An 18,060-nucleotide genomic window follows, 5' to 3' on the forward strand; every position below is an offset into this window, starting at 1 on the left:
AATATTAAGGAAAACTTTTAATTTTGGAATTTTCTCTGGAGCACAAAACCAATTGTGATGGGAGTGACAATGTCGCTGAGCTTTAGCTATCAAGCAGAGCTTTCTTCCAATATTTTCCATACTTTTCCAGTTTTATAGCTGATTATAGCACTGATAAATCAGAAAGATTAGCAATCAATACAAAAAATATGGCATAAATATTACAAGCCAAAGTTTATGTTTTAGTTAATATTCCTGCCTAGTAACTGGATTTATTTGCAGCATTCATCCAGTCTTTCAACAAAAACTTACTAGGCACTCAACGTGTGCCACAAAACTGTGGTAGGAATACAAAAGGGAATGACACAGAATCCTGCCCCCACAATTCTCCCAGTTTCTGCCCACGTGGCCGGGGATTCGGCAGGGAAAGTCGTAATAAACAGCAACTTGGAACTGATGCATATAATAGGCATTGAGTGAACTTCTAAAATGATTAATTTTTATCTTTCTAAAAAGGAGATAGATTTTACATTGGTTTACCTCCGAAAAAAAGTGTCCTTCCTCCAACAATAAAAAAATTTCTACTGTACAACATTATTTTAATTGTGTCTCTGCAGGAAGGAACAAGTGCAGAATGATCAAGACGTTGGTTGTAATCAATGACCTCTTCTAAGATACCTTGAACTTTCTTTTGTTGATAGAACCTTCTAAAAGTGTGCTGGGAGTGAAACTCTTCTGGCTTACACCCATTTTAAACATCGCTTAAGCGCATGATGCGACAATTCGTTATCAGATGACCCTGTGCTCACACACAAACATAGTCACTATCAGGCACAGACAGGCCATAATCTGGCAAAACCTTGATGAAACAGAAATAAACACAATGTGTAGTGCATATTAATAAACTCAGGCATTCTGGCGCACACTAATGTTACAAACACCCTCAAAAGGAAAGTGCTATGAGGCTAGGTTTCCTTATATGAATCAACACAAACAGGGATAGATAAAAGGGAAAGAGGTGAATCTTTTGAAATAGAGTATCTCTTCTTCAATCTTGGAAATAACAACTCCTCTCCTGAGAGCCAACAGTTTCCGTAATGTGTCGTTTTCTCAAAGGGAGGGGATTAAGATCCAGCAAGACTCTTGCCTTCCTGCCTGGGTGCTCCCTCATTTAAAGGTAATTGGAAAGTGCGTTAGGACGGAGGTTCTCAAAGGCCAATCTGCAATCTAGTGTCAGTCTCAGGACAAAGCTTTTACTGATCCAAGACAAAATGAAAAACAAGGACAATGGAATAAACTTTTCACAGAGCTAATTTTTTGTGTGCGTATGAGGAAGGTTGGCCCTGCAGTACCATCTGTCGCCAATCTTGAGAAAGATTGTCTCTGAGCTAAAATCTGTGCCAATTTTCCTCTACTTTATGAGGGATGCCACCACAGCATGGTTTGACAAACGGTACTGGGTCCATGCCCAAGATCTGAACCTGCAAACCCCGGGCCAGAGAAGCGGAGCATGCCAACTTAACCACTACGCCACCAGGACAGTCCCTCACAAAGCTACTTCTTAAAATTATATTTATGTATTTTTGAACGCACATGATGCAAACTTCAAAAAATGTAAAGGGTATTCAGTGAAAAGTAAGTCTTCTTTTTTAATAAAACTTGACTCTGTGTTATCCAGGGCAGTGTCGTTGGGGTCTCTGTAAGCTCCATAACAAGCTTTAACAAGGGTCAGTCATTGCAGGAAAACGAACTCTCATCAGATGCAGCAAAATTAGGGGGCACTACAAACTCAGAAAATAAATTTTCAAATTTATTTTAAAACTAAAATAAGTTTTAAAGCAATAATTAAAAAAAACTCAAAAGGTTGATTGAAAATAGTTGAAGAGCATTTTAGTTTGGGTGTGTTAAGCCAAGTTAAAACATAAGGAGAAAATATAACATTGTTTTTTAAACATTTTAGTCACTTTGAGGAATTTGTAGTGTAAGTATTATTCTGAATATCTCTGTAATTCATAAAAACTCTATATTTATATAATCTGCTCAAGAGAGTGCCTACAGTTGAGGCAATTTTCCAGAAAATAATTATTTGACCAAATTTAGTTTACTGCAGATCCTTCTCTAAAGACTGTTCTAAATATTTCCTTCTCCCTGTTAACCCCTCAAGTTAACGTCCCATCTCCTTTTAATTTGAGGATGAAACTTCTCCGTGAGTCCTTGAAACGGGCACTTCAGGAGTCACTAGTTACTGGGAGCTAAACAGTGCCATGACCTGCTCTCCATCCTAACCCCCTGATGACTCCAATGCTGGCCTCTCTTAGATATGGTGACCCCGGGCCCTTTTCTGGTTGGATTTCTACATCCTAAGAACTCCCTTCTGCTAGTGTCATTGGCTCCTTTTTCTTCTCCAACTCCACAGTGTAGTCAGTCTCAAATTCTTTCTCCACAGCCTTCTCTAACAAACGCCCATACTCTGCCTCCCCATGGGTGATCCCAGCCATCTCCCTGTCTACGTCCCATCTCCATGCAATTGACCACCACGACATATTCCAATTCCAGAACCTTCCCGAAGCCCCAGTCCCTACTTCTAATCACCTGATGATCACTGGATGACGTCAAACTTGTCATTTGCTTCGAGGATCAGTTCCTACTCCTTCCAGCCATTGACTCTCAAAGGCAGCATGGACTTTTCCCTAATCACTCAGCACTCTATGGGTGCCCAAACCATGCCGATTCTGCTTTATGTTCCTCTGCTCTTTAACTTAGTTATAGTTATATTTATATTATATAGTTATATTTATAATAACTATAAAGTTATTAGCTAATGCTGCAGAAGTCATTAATTATGTGAGTACTCTATGTAGAAAAACATTTAGAGTGCTTCCCTAATTTGTTCTAAACATTGTATATTTAATCCTATAAAATATGAATGGATGAAAAGTCACTGAATTGTCAAGAAAACTGGACATTTAGGAACAAAGTGTCACTTTACTACCTAATGATAAATGTAGTCATCCCCCGACACTCCCAGACCCCCCAAGCTAAATTACCAAGCTGACCTTTCTCCAGAGGCAAAGCATCTACTCAACAGTCATTGTAGTATGATTTAAAAAATAACTAGTCTTTATTAAGCCAAGTCTTTTACATATACTATCTAAACTAACCCTCGAAATGCCTCTCAGATCCAGGTATGATACTTGTTTTTCCTTTTAGACAATAAAATTGAAGGTAAGTAAGGTTATATAACCAGCTCAAGGACATGCCACTAGTAAGTGGGTTCAAACTCATTTTTTTCTAATTCAGAACCTTTGTTCTTAACCTGTATGCTGTAATCACTTGTCCTTTCTGGTCATTATTATCATGCTAGCATCCTTTCATCAGTACAAATCCCTCTGTATCAAGTACATAATACAATACTGGAGACTGCCATTCTTGTGGAGCGTGGCTAAAACTCTATCCTTGCCTCCAAAGTCAGGGAGGAGATTGAATATGATCTTTGCTTCCCGGCAATAGGCAACTGGATTTATTAGACTCTGTTAGCATGATTTCTGAGACAGATTCTCTGTTCAGTTGTTTTCTATCACATTTCATACATGTTGTTTTATTTATTCTCAAAAGCTCTTCAAGGTTTGCATTCTAAACTTCACACTTCTTACTGGATGTGGTATCTTCATTTTACTACTAGAGATTTTCCAAAGTGGATAAACGTAGTCCTTAGTCCAAATTCTTAGAGATTGATCTGCTCCGACTAGAAGGCAGTGCAGACTAGGTTTTGTGCTCAGACAATCCTAGATTTGCATTTGATTCTTTCATTTGCAGTCTATGCTGTATGACTTTAAGTTACTTACTTAACTTTTCTGAGTCAGTTTCCCCTCTCTCCACGTTACCAATCCAATTTTCTGTCTCTTGATATTTTCACTGAATATTTTATGGGCATTTCATTTCCAATCCTGGTACTCACTACTCCTACACACCTAGTCTTCCTCATCTCTGAAAATAGTACCACTACCCACCCAGTTATTTCAGAAACCTCCAGCCATTATTTATTTTCCTCTCTCTCTCTGTCACCCCAACATTCAATCCATCTTTAAGACCAATAGATTTTACTTATAAATTATATCTTGAATCTGTGTATCTCTCTTCTTCAAAATACCACCCTGTTCCATGCCACAATCACTCCTTTCCTGGCACCAGAACACTTCCATAATATTCTGCCCAGCTGCTCTCTCCTCCCACTTCAATCTGTTCTCCATCAAGCAGCCAGAGTGATTGTTTTAAAAGAAAGAAGATAGTGTTACTCCCTTGTTAAAATCATGCAGTGACTTCTAACTTAAGAATTCCAATCTCTTCTTCACGCCCATTAGGATGACTATTATTAAAAAAAAAAAACAACTAGAAAATAACAAGTGTTGGTGAGAATGTGGAGCAACCAGAACCCTTCTGTGTTGCTGGGGAAACGTAAAATGGTACAGCTGCTGTGGAAAACAGAATTGCAGTTTCTCAAAAAATTAAAAATTAGAATTACCATGTGATCCAGTAATTCCACTTCTGGGGATACATCCAAAAGAATTGGAAACAGGGACTCAAACAGATATTTGTACATTGTTGTACACTGGTTTTACAGCAACACTGTAACACTGTCCATAGCAGTGTTATTCATAACAGCCAACTGTCCATCAACAGCTAAAGGGCTAAACAAAAGGTGGTATATACACACAATGGAATATATTATTCGGCTTTAGGAAAGAAATTCTGACACATGCTATAATATGGAGGAACCATGGATAAGCCATTAACAAAAGGACAAATATTGTATGAATTAACTGACATGACTTTTACCTAGAGTAATCAACTCATAGAGCCAGAAAGCAGAATGGTGGCCACCTGGAGCTGGGGAGAGGGGAATGGGTTGTTGTTTAATGTGTTTAGAGTTTCAGTTTTGCAAGATGAAAAAAGCTCTGGAGATGGATGATGCTTGCCCAACAATGTGAATAGACAACGTCACTGAACTATACACTTAAAATGGTTAAAGTGGTAAATTATATGTTACATATATTTTACAATTTAAAAAAATCCCAAACTCTTTCCATGACTTAGGAGGACTTGCATGATCTCGCCCCTGCCTACCTCCCCGACGTCCCCCTCTCATTATTCCTACGGGCTGCGCCCTCACAGGGGTGCTGTGAACCCGCAGGTCTTGAACCTCAGCCATTCCCTCCTTTCCTCTCAGGGCTGCTTCTCCTCCCTCTGGCCACTGCTGCTGCTTAAAAACTATCTCCGCAGAGAAGCCTTCCCTCACACTGGAAGCCTAAGTCAGTCCCCTATTCTTCTCTGTCATGTTCTACTCCTTCACAGCATATCACAGGGGGTTTACAGTCACATGTAGTAGCTTAATGAAAGCTGCCTTGCTCTTTAGGAATCAGCAAAAGCCCTACACTTCAGTCACCCACACGGCCCCCCAGGCTTCCTTGCGGGAGTGAAGTCAAGTTCACTTGGAAATAACTCAGGATGATTGCTCACCTTTAATGAGCATTTTTGAGTATCCTCAACTTGTTTAACTTACTCATTCTAAAGAAGAGACTTCAAACTGTTTTCCCTGACTCTTACTTAAGTAGTTTCCAAAGGTGGGGGGACTTGTCAACTTTCAAATTAAAAAAAATACATTTCAAAAGGCTTCCTCTGTCCCCTGCCTTCCATTGAGGGAGCTGTTCTTCAAGGGGGAATTCCTCTGAAATAAAATTGGGAAAGGTTCCAGGAGAGTTCATGTTTCCAGTGAGGTCTTCTGAGTTCGGAGGACACAGCCCAGCGCATTCTTTAATCACAGCTGAGGAAATCCCCCCTTGCCTGGGGAAAAGATCGTAATATCTTAAGAAGGCTGATGAGCTCATGAAAAGCAATTGAATTTAGAACGCCAAGACACTCCCAGAAAGCTCCTTTATGCTACTTTTCTCCTCCATTAACCCCTTGAATTTTCCAGATCAGCACCATCCCAAATTTTAAATTATTTTCAAAATAGCTTTTATTTAATGCATTGCAAATTAAAGAGCTGTTCATGCCCTATTTCACTGAAACTCCTTCTGTTATATTATCTTCGTCAATTTTAAATGGCTCAGAAAATTAAGCTCCAAAAATGTTGTGATCCCCATTTATCTTTGATGGATTTGGCATTCCCAATTTTAATTTCCGTGTGAAGATTATCTCATACCCACCTTGAAATTTGATGGGAGAAAGAAAGTGGTACATCAGGAGAGCTCAGATGATGAGAAACAAAAAAAGCCTTCATAGTTACCAAAACACTTAAAATTTGCAAGGGAATCCAAAGATGTCAGAACTAAAAGTCTACTTGTTCATATAACAATATTCACAAGCAAACTACTCACCGTCCTTCTTTAAGGTGGAGACATAATAAAACGAAGCAAATCACCTAAAGTAGAATTCACTATACATGGGAATCCATTTCCCAAAGGCCCTATAAACACTGTAGCTTCCCACCACCTCTCTCACTAATGCATACGTATATGCCATACTTATTATTTCTTTCTTTGACTCATAAAACGAAAGATTAAAATTTCAGGTAAAAATGAAGGATGGGGATGGAAAGTGGTTTTTTCCTTGCTCTTCTGGAGTTGTAATAATCCTACCTTACCAGAGTCAAGAAAGTGTAAGTCTGGAAATAAATAAAGCATTTTGTAGATGAGAGTTGTTTGTAAATGTAGAAAGCAAGAAATTTCCATGTATGGACCTTAAGTGCATTCCAGTGCAGTGTCAAGTTTTGTGTGCGATAAGGCCAGAGCAGGAAGCCACTCGAGGTCAGGAAGGAAGTGCTGTCAAGCTTGGGAGCGGGCAGAGTCCTGCAGGGAGCTGGGCAGGCTCAGGGCTTCAGCTGTGTAACCATTGCCCTATTTTTAAAAGATAAACAGCATGAATAGCACAAAATACACATGGTGGCTGCTTCAAATTCATCCAAGCCACACAAGGAGCTCACTCTTAGCCTTTGCCAGGCTTTGCAAGTCTCCTCAAAATGTGAAGTAACTATTTCTTCTGGGACATGGGGCAGAGATTGATTATGGCCTTTATCCAGTATCCACAGCTGGCTTTGAGGCCTTCTGGTTATCCTAGCACATTTCCAAGTGTCTCCTGTTTTTCCCATCCACCCCCAACCCACTACCAGCCCCTCTCTGCTGGGAAAGAAATCCTAGAATGAGTTAATGGTAGTAAGAGAAAGTTTTCACCGTAACAATGAAGTCTGCAAACAGAACCATCAGGCTGATGACATTGACAATGCTTTCAGAGTTAATTTTTGGATCACCAAGCTTTATTGGGTGTGCATCGTGTGCTAAGCATTGTACTGGGAATTGGGCTTCGGAGGATTAGTCAGCTGCCCTGATCCTCTCATAGCATACACAGTACAGAGTGCTAATGCACTTACTCCTTTTTTTAAAACACTAATACTTTGTATGCCTTGTGGAGAGGGCAGTGATCATGGTATAGAATGGGCACAACAGGAAGACCAATGAAGGGGTCCTAATCCAAGCTCAAATTGGAGATGGGGAACAAAAGAGATTCCAGAGGAGGTGGGCATTTACCAAAGGAGGTGGAAGAAAAGCATCAGAAGAGAAAGGAAGTGTGTTCCCAGAAGAGCAGCGTCCACTGAGGCCAGAGACAGCATGGGACACACCACACAACAGCTCAGAAAAGAAGAATGCGCCATTTGGCATTGTCTCTGGGACGATGAAGAAGAATGATGGGTATACGCTCTGTGGCCCAGGGTCATTGCTGGAAGCCCACGATCTACCATCTTGAGCGTGTACCGCCTACTGGACAGAGCAGGTGCATCCAACGCTGGGATTAAAGGAAACCAAGTCAGAGAAAAAACCTCAACAATAAGCACAGCTTCATGCAGAAAAGATTGAGAAATCTGACCACATAATTTCAATTTTGTTCATCAAAACATACCATTAAGAGAGTAAAACACTCCTAATGAATCAATAAAAAATAAGGGAAGATGATACAAAAATGGACAAGAGATTCGAACAGGAACTTCACAAAAGGACAAATTCAAATACTAGCCAAGCATACAAATGAAAAGATACCCATATCATTAGTAATCAGGGAAACGTAAATGAAAACCAACATAAGGGCACAATTCTTTGAGTCAGACTTTGACCTCCTTGGAGAGGCAGAAAGTCCACCCCAATCACTGTGTTTAAAGGAGCGCCTGCTCCCCGCCTCCACTCCCTTACAATGTGTTCTTGTTCCATTTTTGGTTTTTTACTGAGGCCCAGAAAGGTTACTGCACTGGCTTAAAGTCATGTACCTAGTAAGAACAGAAGCCACAACACAGCTAGTATTCAGACCCAATCTGACTTCCAAGCCCCATGCTCCCAAGAACCCATCTCCCAGGGGCTCCTTGTATCTATAATCAGCAATTACTTCAGGGCACAAGTATGCCATACTTTTTTCAAAAAAATGGCTTTAACCAAGATTTTATTATCACTTATGACAATATGTAAATAAGAAATATCTGATTTTGGAGGAAATTGATAAGTCTACTGAAAAAAGAGAAGGAGAGAGAAAGAGAAATGTGTTCTAAACTCAGATCAGAAGGCAGGAGGCCCTGCAGGCAACGAAGCATGAGAGGAGACAGCCAGAGAGGAAGGCAGAGCCTGTCCTGACATTGGGACACAGGCACAAGCCCTCTGTCTCCACGGGGACACCATCCTTGGATGTCAGATCGATAAGCCCTGCTTAAAGCACCACACTGTGGATTAGAAATGCAAGGGATTTTCCAGAAATTATGTTTAAAACAGCTTCTGCCCAGTGAGATTTACAATTTGGGGCCCTTCCTCCTCTGTATGCTTCCATGGTCTGACTGCCTATGTCTTTAAAGCAAATTCTGACAATATTTCTATTCATGGTCATTTTGGCTCAAAAAATCAAAGTGGATGTCAGGTTTCAAAGACCCAAGGGAAACAAGATCACTACTGAACATACCACCACTTACTGTTGGGCCAACAGCAGTTGAGCTGTCAAATCAGGCTTTGATTTTAATATTCCTCAGTGAGGGAAGTACATAGTTTTTGTAGTGTTCTTTATTTCGGTATGTTTTCAGTACTTTACCCACACAAATATATCACAGTCCACAGCACACTTTTTCTAAACAAAGGAAGAAAATACATGGAGTCAAGAGCCTGTCTGCATGTCCCACCTAAATTGCTAATCAGATATTTGCAATTTGGCTTGGATTTATAGCATGTTCATAATGACTTATGTAGTATTTATATTGAAGTTTTCATTGAAAAATTGAAGGTACTTCAAAGATTTTGTATTATTTTCTTCAAAACAGTCGTGGAAAAAGCAAAACAACAAGTTGCAAAGAAGCCTAAACATTGAATTAGATGGCAGGTCAGAAGCTGCACTGCTCCACCATTTACTAAAAAATAGTTATTCCTCATTTATCTTTCCAATGTAAGTATCATCCGTTTACTTTTCCTCCAAGCTTTCTTGATGTATAATTTACATACAATAAAATTCCCCCCCTTTTTTGTGTAAAGTTTGATAAATTTGGGCAATTGTGTACAGTTGTGTAACTACCAACACAAACTGCTCTGCCTTCTGTCATTACTGTTTTTTGCCATTTCTAGGATTTCCTATAAGTTAAATCATACATTACGTTTTCCAAATTGGCTACACAATTGTGCATTCCTACCAGAAATGTGTGAGTTCCACTTCCTCTACATCTTACCCCACGTGTGGTATTGCCAGTCCTTTTAATAACAGCCATTCTCGAGAAAGTGTGGGACCATCACTGTAGTTCTAATTTTCATTTCTCTGATGACTAGGGATGAGGAGCATCTTTTTATGTGCTCAGTGGCCAATTTGTATATCTCCTTTAGTGAAGTGTTTTTCAAATATTTTGACCATTATTAAATTGCATAAGTTGTAAAAAGTTGTATGTGTTGCAAATATTTTCTCCCAATCCGTGGCTTGCCTTACCATTTTCTTAACTTTTATTCTTTTTTTTTTTTTTGGTAATTTTTAAAGATGCAGTAGCAAAGGCATAAGCAGAAAGATAAGAAAAGAAAACACATGCTATAAACTCCTCATTAAGGACACTAACTTTCAAAGCCAAAAGCAAGAGAATCAAAGGTCTAAGGATTTGAAATTGAAGAAAAAGAGAGGATGACGACAGCAGGGGTTATGTGATTGTGAGAAAGTGCTAGAAAAGCATGTATGGCCGGATGTTGAGATCCTGCTTCTAGCCAAGATGAAGTAACAGGGACCAAATCTACCCCCCAACAAGAAACAACTAAAAAACGACAAAATATATGAAACAATGGTTTTCAAGACATTGGCCACTAGGCAATGAAGGACAATGATCCCCGAGAGACTCCACCAAAGAAGACAAGCACATGAAAGTGTTCAATGTTGTCAGTCATTGGGGAAACGCTAATGAAAACCACAACAAGATGCCACTTCACTCCTATTAGAATGTGTAAAATGTAAAAGACTGATCATACCAGGTGGTGACAAGGATGTTGAGGAGCTCAAACTCTCATACACTGCTGGTGGGAACATCCAACCACTTTGGAAAAACATTTGGCAGGTTTTTTTTAAAGGTGAACATATACCTAAATGACCTAGCCATTTTGCTCCAAGAGAAAGGAAAGCATGTGTTCAATACAAAGTCTTGTACTTGAATGTTCATAACAACATCATTTGCTGCCTAGTGGTTCTCAGCTCGAGGTGATTTTGCTTCCTACTGGGTATTTGGCGATGTCTTGAGATATTTTGGTTGTCACAACCGAGGGGGACTGGTGCTATTGGCATCTAGTGGGTAGAGACCAGAAATTCTGCTACACATCTTGCGATGCACACGACCGACAGTCCTCCACACAAAGAATTATCCAGCTCAAAATGTCAGTAGTGCCAAAGTTTAGAAACTGTGTCTATGGCCCCAAAAGGGAGCAACCCAAATGTCCATTAATAGGTGAAGAGAAAAACTGTGGTATACCCAGACCGTGGAATACTACTCAGCAATGAAGGGGAACAAACTACTGGTTCAGGCAACAGCATGAATGAATCTCAAAAACATTATGCTGTGTGAAGAAAAAGACACAGAAACAAGTACCTACTGTACGTTAGATAAAATTCTAGGAAATGCAAACTAATCTACGGTGACAAAAACAAATCAGTGGTTGCCAAATATAGAGAACAGGGAAAGATCAAAAAGGGATGGGAGAGAGGGATTATAAAACGGCTCCAGGAAGCACATGATGGTCATGGATATGTTCATTTTCTTGCTTTGTCGTGATGGTTTCGTGAATGTACACTTATGTCAAAATTTATCTAATTGTACACTTTAAATCTGTACAATTTATTGTGAGTTAATTATACCTCAACAAAGCTGTTAAAAACATCTATTTGCAAGAACACTGAAAATAATTACAAAAAGGTAATTAAACTAATTCACTATACTGATTAATTAAAGAAGAGGATGAAATTTAATAATGAAACCTAAATAAACATTTGCCAATAGTTGACTAATTAGTTGGAAACTAGAAGTCTGTGGACTCGACTTACGGTCCTAGTTCCAGTGTGATAGTTGTAAATGACTTAATTCATTTGTAAGATGTGATAGTTGGAATTAGTGCTTTCAATCCTATACTTTTAAGGATCCCTCTTTTTTTCTCCTTTAGACTATTTTTATAGATTTCAGTGCTTTCTAGTGTAACTGAATCCATCTACTGTTATAACACCGAACTCACATAATGGCAGCCGACCACCAAGAAAATGTATAACTGTGTAGGTTGCTCTTGTCAAGGCCACCTGCTCATTTTCCCATGGTTGATGGACTTCCTCTTCTCAGTTGTGCCTACTGAGGCCAAGGGCATTTAACAATAACCAAACTTAGATAAGCTATTCTAAATTCTCCTGTACTACCTGTGGGGCTGGCAGGATAAAAGCTCGGATAAAACTAAGACCAGGTGATCCTAGATGAGAGATGGATTATCACCTAGAAAAATGACTTTGGAAACTGATTGGAAAGAGCTGAGGAGTCTGAGTAGAGAAACTGGGGGCATAGAGAAAACCTGAAGGAAACTTGGAACTAATTGTTCCAATATAAAGATGCTGGATTAAGTAAGCTACTGAGGGGAGAGACAGGGGAGAGAGTAAAAAGGAGGAGAGAGAGCCAACCAAAGGCAGCTAAGATGTGCTTCTGGAGAAATGACCTAGGAGCACCAGATGTGGAAGAGGAAGAAGAAAGGAAACAGAATAAGCAATTTGGAGTTTCTTCCATGACCAAAGCCTGTGGTCACTGATCAAGTCCTAGAAACCGTGAATTAATGGACTCAGTGAGTCATTATATCTAGGCTACGGACTTTCTCTTCTCTGGGTCTCAGGCATGAGAAGTGAAGAAGGAGGTGGGGGAAACCAGCCCTTGGCTGAAATTCAGCCAGAGTTTCTGAAGTTGCTTCAAGCATTTGAGATCGTGTTAAATGATCGAAAAAGTCAAACTGATCCAAATCTCTCTCCTCTGAGCAGCCATTTTAAGTTAACCTTTTCATCTGATAATTACAAACTTCGATTTGAAACTCTTCACTCGAATGCTTTGGTCCACTGCTAAATAGGAAAAACAAGAATTGCAACTTGGCAGAAATACAGATTAGATGTAGATTACAAACAGAACGATCCGTCACTTTCAGGGAACATAAACCAGCGCAAAAGACATTAAGTAGCAGTTCTAGTTGTGCTGCCTAGATGGCAGAAAAAGATCAAAGCAACACGCTCTGCTACGTGCCACAAATGAGAGCAGTTATTCTACCAGGAAGAGTCATATAAAATTAGCATGAACATGTTTATCCTTATTTTGAATACAGCTTTGTACTGAAAAATAAGGAGAAAGCAGCCAAGCAGTGGGTGTCATTGCCCCATGTTGTTGGCAGGAAAGCATTCTACTTGGCTACCAAGAATTAGTCCACTAGATTAACTCATTCTCCATTCAGCTGTCAATTTGTTTTAGCTAGTCTCTCTAAGTTGGCACTCAAATGCTTCCCTTTGTGTTGCCTTGATTTATTCTTATATTTTACCTTCCCAATTAGATTTGTTTTCCTTGCAGATAGTTTCATTTGTGTATTATGTATACATGTGTGTGTACACACACATACACACGAGTCAATTCTCATTATTTGAAGTAGTTGTGTTCCATGAAGTCACAGTGAACACTGAATTAATGAACACCGTAACTGCTCCTGGGGTATTTACAAGATTAGGATCTTGTGAGTTTCTGGTCACAACATTTTTACCAACTGATCAACACGGAACTTGTTTTATGTGTGCTTCAGTTTAAAGATCCCTTATTCAATACATATTGTTTATTCACTAACTTGAACTCACAGACAACAGCACAATAACACATGCCTGGACAAAGCTTCTCTAATACACACATTTTCTCCTTAAGGCACATCATCACAGCCTTCTTGCACTCAAGAACTTCTGCTAGACAGCACTGCAGCCCTACACTGGGGGCCATTTTAAACAGTGGAATCACTAACAAAAATGCAAAAGATGTGTCACTAAACAGACAGAGAAAAGGACACTTGCTTACAATGTGAGAGCTTAAACAAGAAGGCAGAGCATTGTCTTGTTCCACCTCAGCTGGAAACACGCCAGTCGGGCAACTCAGATTTTTCCCTGCTCTGTGCATGTCTGCGAACGACTGGGCAAGTGCAGCAAGTATTGATCTTGAAGTCACAAATAAATTCTAGAAAGTATGCAAATTCACAATAGTGAATCTGTGAATAATGAGGATCGACTGTCTATGTGTATTTCTTTGCAGCAAGCTCCTAACAAAGTATATGGCCATAGTAAGCGCAAATTACAGATTTGTTTTCCTTGAAGACAGTTGCTATCTACTATATTAATATTACTCTTCATAGAAAACTCCTGGCCTAGGACATTGACTATATTAAGTTCTCAATTATAGGCCTTTTAAGGTTTTTTGTTCCCACAAAAAAAACTAAAGGGCAAAGACTCCCTTTCAACCTGGTGACTCCAGAGCCTACACTGGGGTACATGAAAAAGCCTGGCACATACAGGCACTTGAAAAATGTTACCTACTTTTCTTTGTTTCCTGATTCATGTTATTTCCTATTTTTCTTATTTGCTTTCATTTTAGCAGCTTGACTGACCCAGCACGTGAATAAACGCAGAGGCAGGGACTGCAGTTTCCATATGTGATGCTGATGGAATGCCACCGAGACATATCCCACTAAATTTGCGGGGTAGCTTCTTCTGGTGCTTATCTATCTTCTTTTAGTTCTCAAAAAGTTTCCAAGCTTCTGGAGGAAATAAAGGAAACCATAAGCTTTATATAAAAGGAATGACTTTTTTTAAATACCAAAAAGTAAAAAGCAGTTCCAAGTGTTAAAGAGCACAAAACTATTTACAGGTTTCAGTTTGTATTCTAGAGAAACATTAATCAGATTAAAATCATACTGTAAGACGTAATACTATAAAGTCATCTCATTTTTACAATATGTTTTAAGTGTTATTTTTACTACTTCTTCACCACCACTCTCAGAAGTACGGTAGTGCTGAAAATACAAGTCAACAAACCACAGCAGACTTTTGCCTCTCCAGGATTTGTGCTGTGTTATTCCACTAGGCCAACGAATGCCTACGAACATTTCTGCAGTGGAGTTATTTTGTTATAAAGGCTTTCGACCCTATTGACAGCAACCATCATTCCTTCGGAAAGTAAGTGTGCAGTAAATTTGCTGTTGGAATGGAAAGTCATTAAATAGCGTGAGACATTTGACCAGCTATCTTCTCAGCTCTGCTCTAAGTCACTTAATCTTTCTTTTCCTTGGTCTTTGTGTCATTAAAATGAAGAAATCAGAATAATTTTTGTCAGATGAATGTTTTGAAATCTCTAATTCAAAGACACTCTATCTAAAATATTGGGCAAATTCTCTCCTAACTGCTTTGTCACAAGATAGGCAAGTAATGAAAGGAAAAGGCATCAAGAGGAGAAAATAGTAATAACAATAATAACAACAATAAAAACGAATACTGTCAATGGCAGAGAGAGCAGGTGGAGGAAATGCATCTACTTTTGGCTCTACTGATTTGATGTCATTTCCACTAACATGACAGAAACAAGATTTTATTAAGGCAGAAATCCACAAGAAGGGAGAAGACAGACATATCAATCATTTTGGATACTAGAAAGCAGACAGGTAAGTCACAAATGAATCAGCAGATCCAAGACAACTTAATCCTAAGAGGAGAGTTGAAAATCAAAGCCTTCAAAGCCTCCAGAAGTGCCACATTCAAGACCTCTGAAAGTAGGAGTACAAAGGTGACCAAAATAAAGAGGATTGATTGAAAGTCTACATAAGCAACTACCAGATCGCCAGTTGCCTCCCCAGCCAGAGCAAAAACTGGAGGGTTATTGTCTGAAGAGAGCAAAAAATCTAGTCTCTGGATGGGGTGATACCATGCACAAAGGTGGGTTTACAACACCGAAACAAGGGAACTGGCTGCTGAGGCCTTGTTGCTCCTCCCCCACTCAGCTTTCAAAGAGCTGGCAGGCAGGCTTCCCTTTCCAGGCAGGAGATGGGAATAGTCGTCTCCAGAGAATAGGACATGCTCAGGAGGAAACACCTAAACAATTTATATTAGAGATTGTGAAACTTGTCAGCCCAGACCCATCACCAGGCAGCAAATACTTCATGCATTAGAGCTTCCAACCCAGTGTTATTCCAACCCACTTGTTCGTCTCCCCCTGTATAAGCATATGACCAGGATTACTAAATGTCTGAGGAAATGGTCTATCATGAAAGAATGACAGAGAGAGAGAGACCAAAATAAACAGGAGAAAGTAACTTGGAAGAAACTAGAGACTATGCAACGGGAAGAAATTGGCCCCCTAAATTAATATTAACTAAGAGAAGATATTGCAACCACGAAACATAAACAGATAGCATTAAAAAAGGGATATATTGAGGCTGGCCTGGTGGCGCAGCGGTTAAGTTCGCACGTTCCGCTTAGGGGCCCGGGGTTTGCTGGTTTGGATCCCGGGTGCAGACTTGGCACCGCTTGTCAAGCCACGCTGTGGTAGGTGTCCCACATATAAAGTATAGGAAGATGGTGCACAAATGTTAGCTCAGGGCCAGTCTTCCTCAGCAAAAAGAGGAGGATTGGCAGATGTTAGTGCAGGGCTAATCTTCCTCAAAAAAAAAAAAAAAGGGATATATCAATGCAAATTCTAATTCAGTAGGTCTGTCTGGTAGATTATGTATTTCCAACCACTTCTGGGGGATGCTGGAGCTTTTGCTCCACAGACCACACTTTCAAGAGCAATATTTAGGATAAATCTGGTCCCATAATAAGAATGTTGTCAAGTTTTTTTCAAAAGCTATTTAAAATGTAATACTGATATGAAGGGGTGCTACATGCAGTTATTTCTAATAGTGAAAATTTAGAAAGAACCTAATTGTCTAGTAACAGAGCCAATATGAAGGGACAATATTCAATCTGGGTGTTTTCAAAGAGGCTTTGATTGCACGGATGGAAGCAGACTGAAAGAAAGTGATCCGGTATGTCAACTGTGATTATGACAGGTTTTGCAATTATAAACAACTATAGTTTCTTTATAACTTTCTGTATTTTATCCAATAAATATGTTTTATATTTATAATAAGATTAAAATCTATTAAGCAAAATACTGACATTTGTATTAAGCAACTATTTCTGACATCTGTATCGTGACATCTACAAGATTTAATCCCCATTAGTTTAACCCTGAAATTCCCTAACTTTAGCAAAATTTTCTTTGTTGCTATTGATATGTGTATTTTTCACAACTCATGATGAATTCCATGTGTTCATTACTCACTGTGCACAAGCAAAGTAATACCTTCTTAGATTTGTTGAAAAAGTAGAAGAAAAAATCTATTTCAAGCTTTAAGAGGAATGAATATTGACCACTGTGAAAGAAATAGATATACTTTTGATAACCCCTGCCCCCCAAAAAAAGAATATATATGGGAGAAAAGACTGAGGATGAAGATCCTGTACACTTCCAGAAAGAAAAAATAAACAAAACAAAGACAAACAGATGCCATACAAAGAATTGTGATCAGAATGGCCTCAGACGTCTCCACAGAAGTGCTGGAATTGGAAGGAAAATTCTCTATACAGCCAACATATCAATCAAGTATGCGGGTAGAATAAAGACATTTTTAGACATGCAAATCTTTATTTGCCGTGTGTTTTTTCTCAGAAATCTGTCTTAAAGCATATGAATGAGTAAACCGAGGAAGAGAGAAATAAGGGTTTTTGGAACCAAAGATCTAGCACAGAAAAGAAGGGAGGAGAATCCTCAGGCATGAAGGGCAGACTGTTGAGATTGGAGTAGCATCCAGAGGGACTCCTCAGGAATATTAAATTTATAGATTGCTTGATGTGTCTGAACATCTTGAGGCGAGATTTATGTAGCTGGCGATGTGTCTGGGGTGGAAATACTAAGTACCTATAAAACTAAGTGGAAAGGATAAATAAACAAATAGAGAGAGGGATGGATAGTAACAAAGGAGAAAACTGGGTGAGAGATATACGTGAACATTTTGTACTATCTTTGCAACTTTTCTGTAAATCTAAAATTATTCCAAAATATAAAAGTTTATTTAAAAAAATGGTAGACACAGAAAAAAAAAGTTATGAGCCCTAAAATTTTACATGCCCCCATAGACATACAGTGAGAGGAGGGACAGTAAAGATGAGAAGAAAATCTGAACAAGGAAAGCCTTCCCACTGAAGGGACTAGCAGTGAGGTGGTCAAGTTGGCAAGAGTGATCACTGCCTTGGTTTACCCAGACTGCATAAGAATGTGTGCACATGACATCCAATCAATGGAGTGCACATGGAGACCGGGCTGCAGGCAGCCAAGGTGGAAATGCTCACTGCATCAGGTATGCCTGGTTCCCCTTTCTGATTCCAGCCAACAGAAACATCCTTCCCCATCCTTTCCTGCTCTCCAGAGCCCGACTCCAAGTGAAGCAACTGCTTACTTTTTGA

At 39.3% G+C, this 18,060-nt stretch overlaps 1 long non-coding RNA gene across 19 annotated transcripts in view; it reads right to left on the bottom strand.

Moving 5' to 3' along the window:
• LOC103558022 (uncharacterized) overlaps positions 1-18,060 on the bottom strand; it is a 149,391-nt gene that overhangs the window by 18,288 nt on the left and 113,043 nt on the right. For 7 of the 19 annotated variants that reach the window (XR_011543406.1, XR_011543409.1, XR_011543405.1 and 4 more), the window contains one exon: positions 14,169-14,318. This is a non-coding gene — a long non-coding RNA (uncharacterized lncRNA). Of the gene's footprint in view, positions 1-9,939; positions 14,319-18,060 lie in introns of those variants that run through there. The other 12 variants (XR_011543396.1, XR_011543401.1, XR_011543404.1 and 9 more) reach the window with 3 other exon arrangements.

Source organism: Equus przewalskii, chromosome 8 (genome assembly GCF_037783145.1).
Source record: "Equus przewalskii isolate Varuska chromosome 8, EquPr2, whole genome shotgun sequence".
Lineage (NCBI taxonomy): Eukaryota > Metazoa > Chordata > Mammalia > Perissodactyla > Equidae > Equus > Equus przewalskii.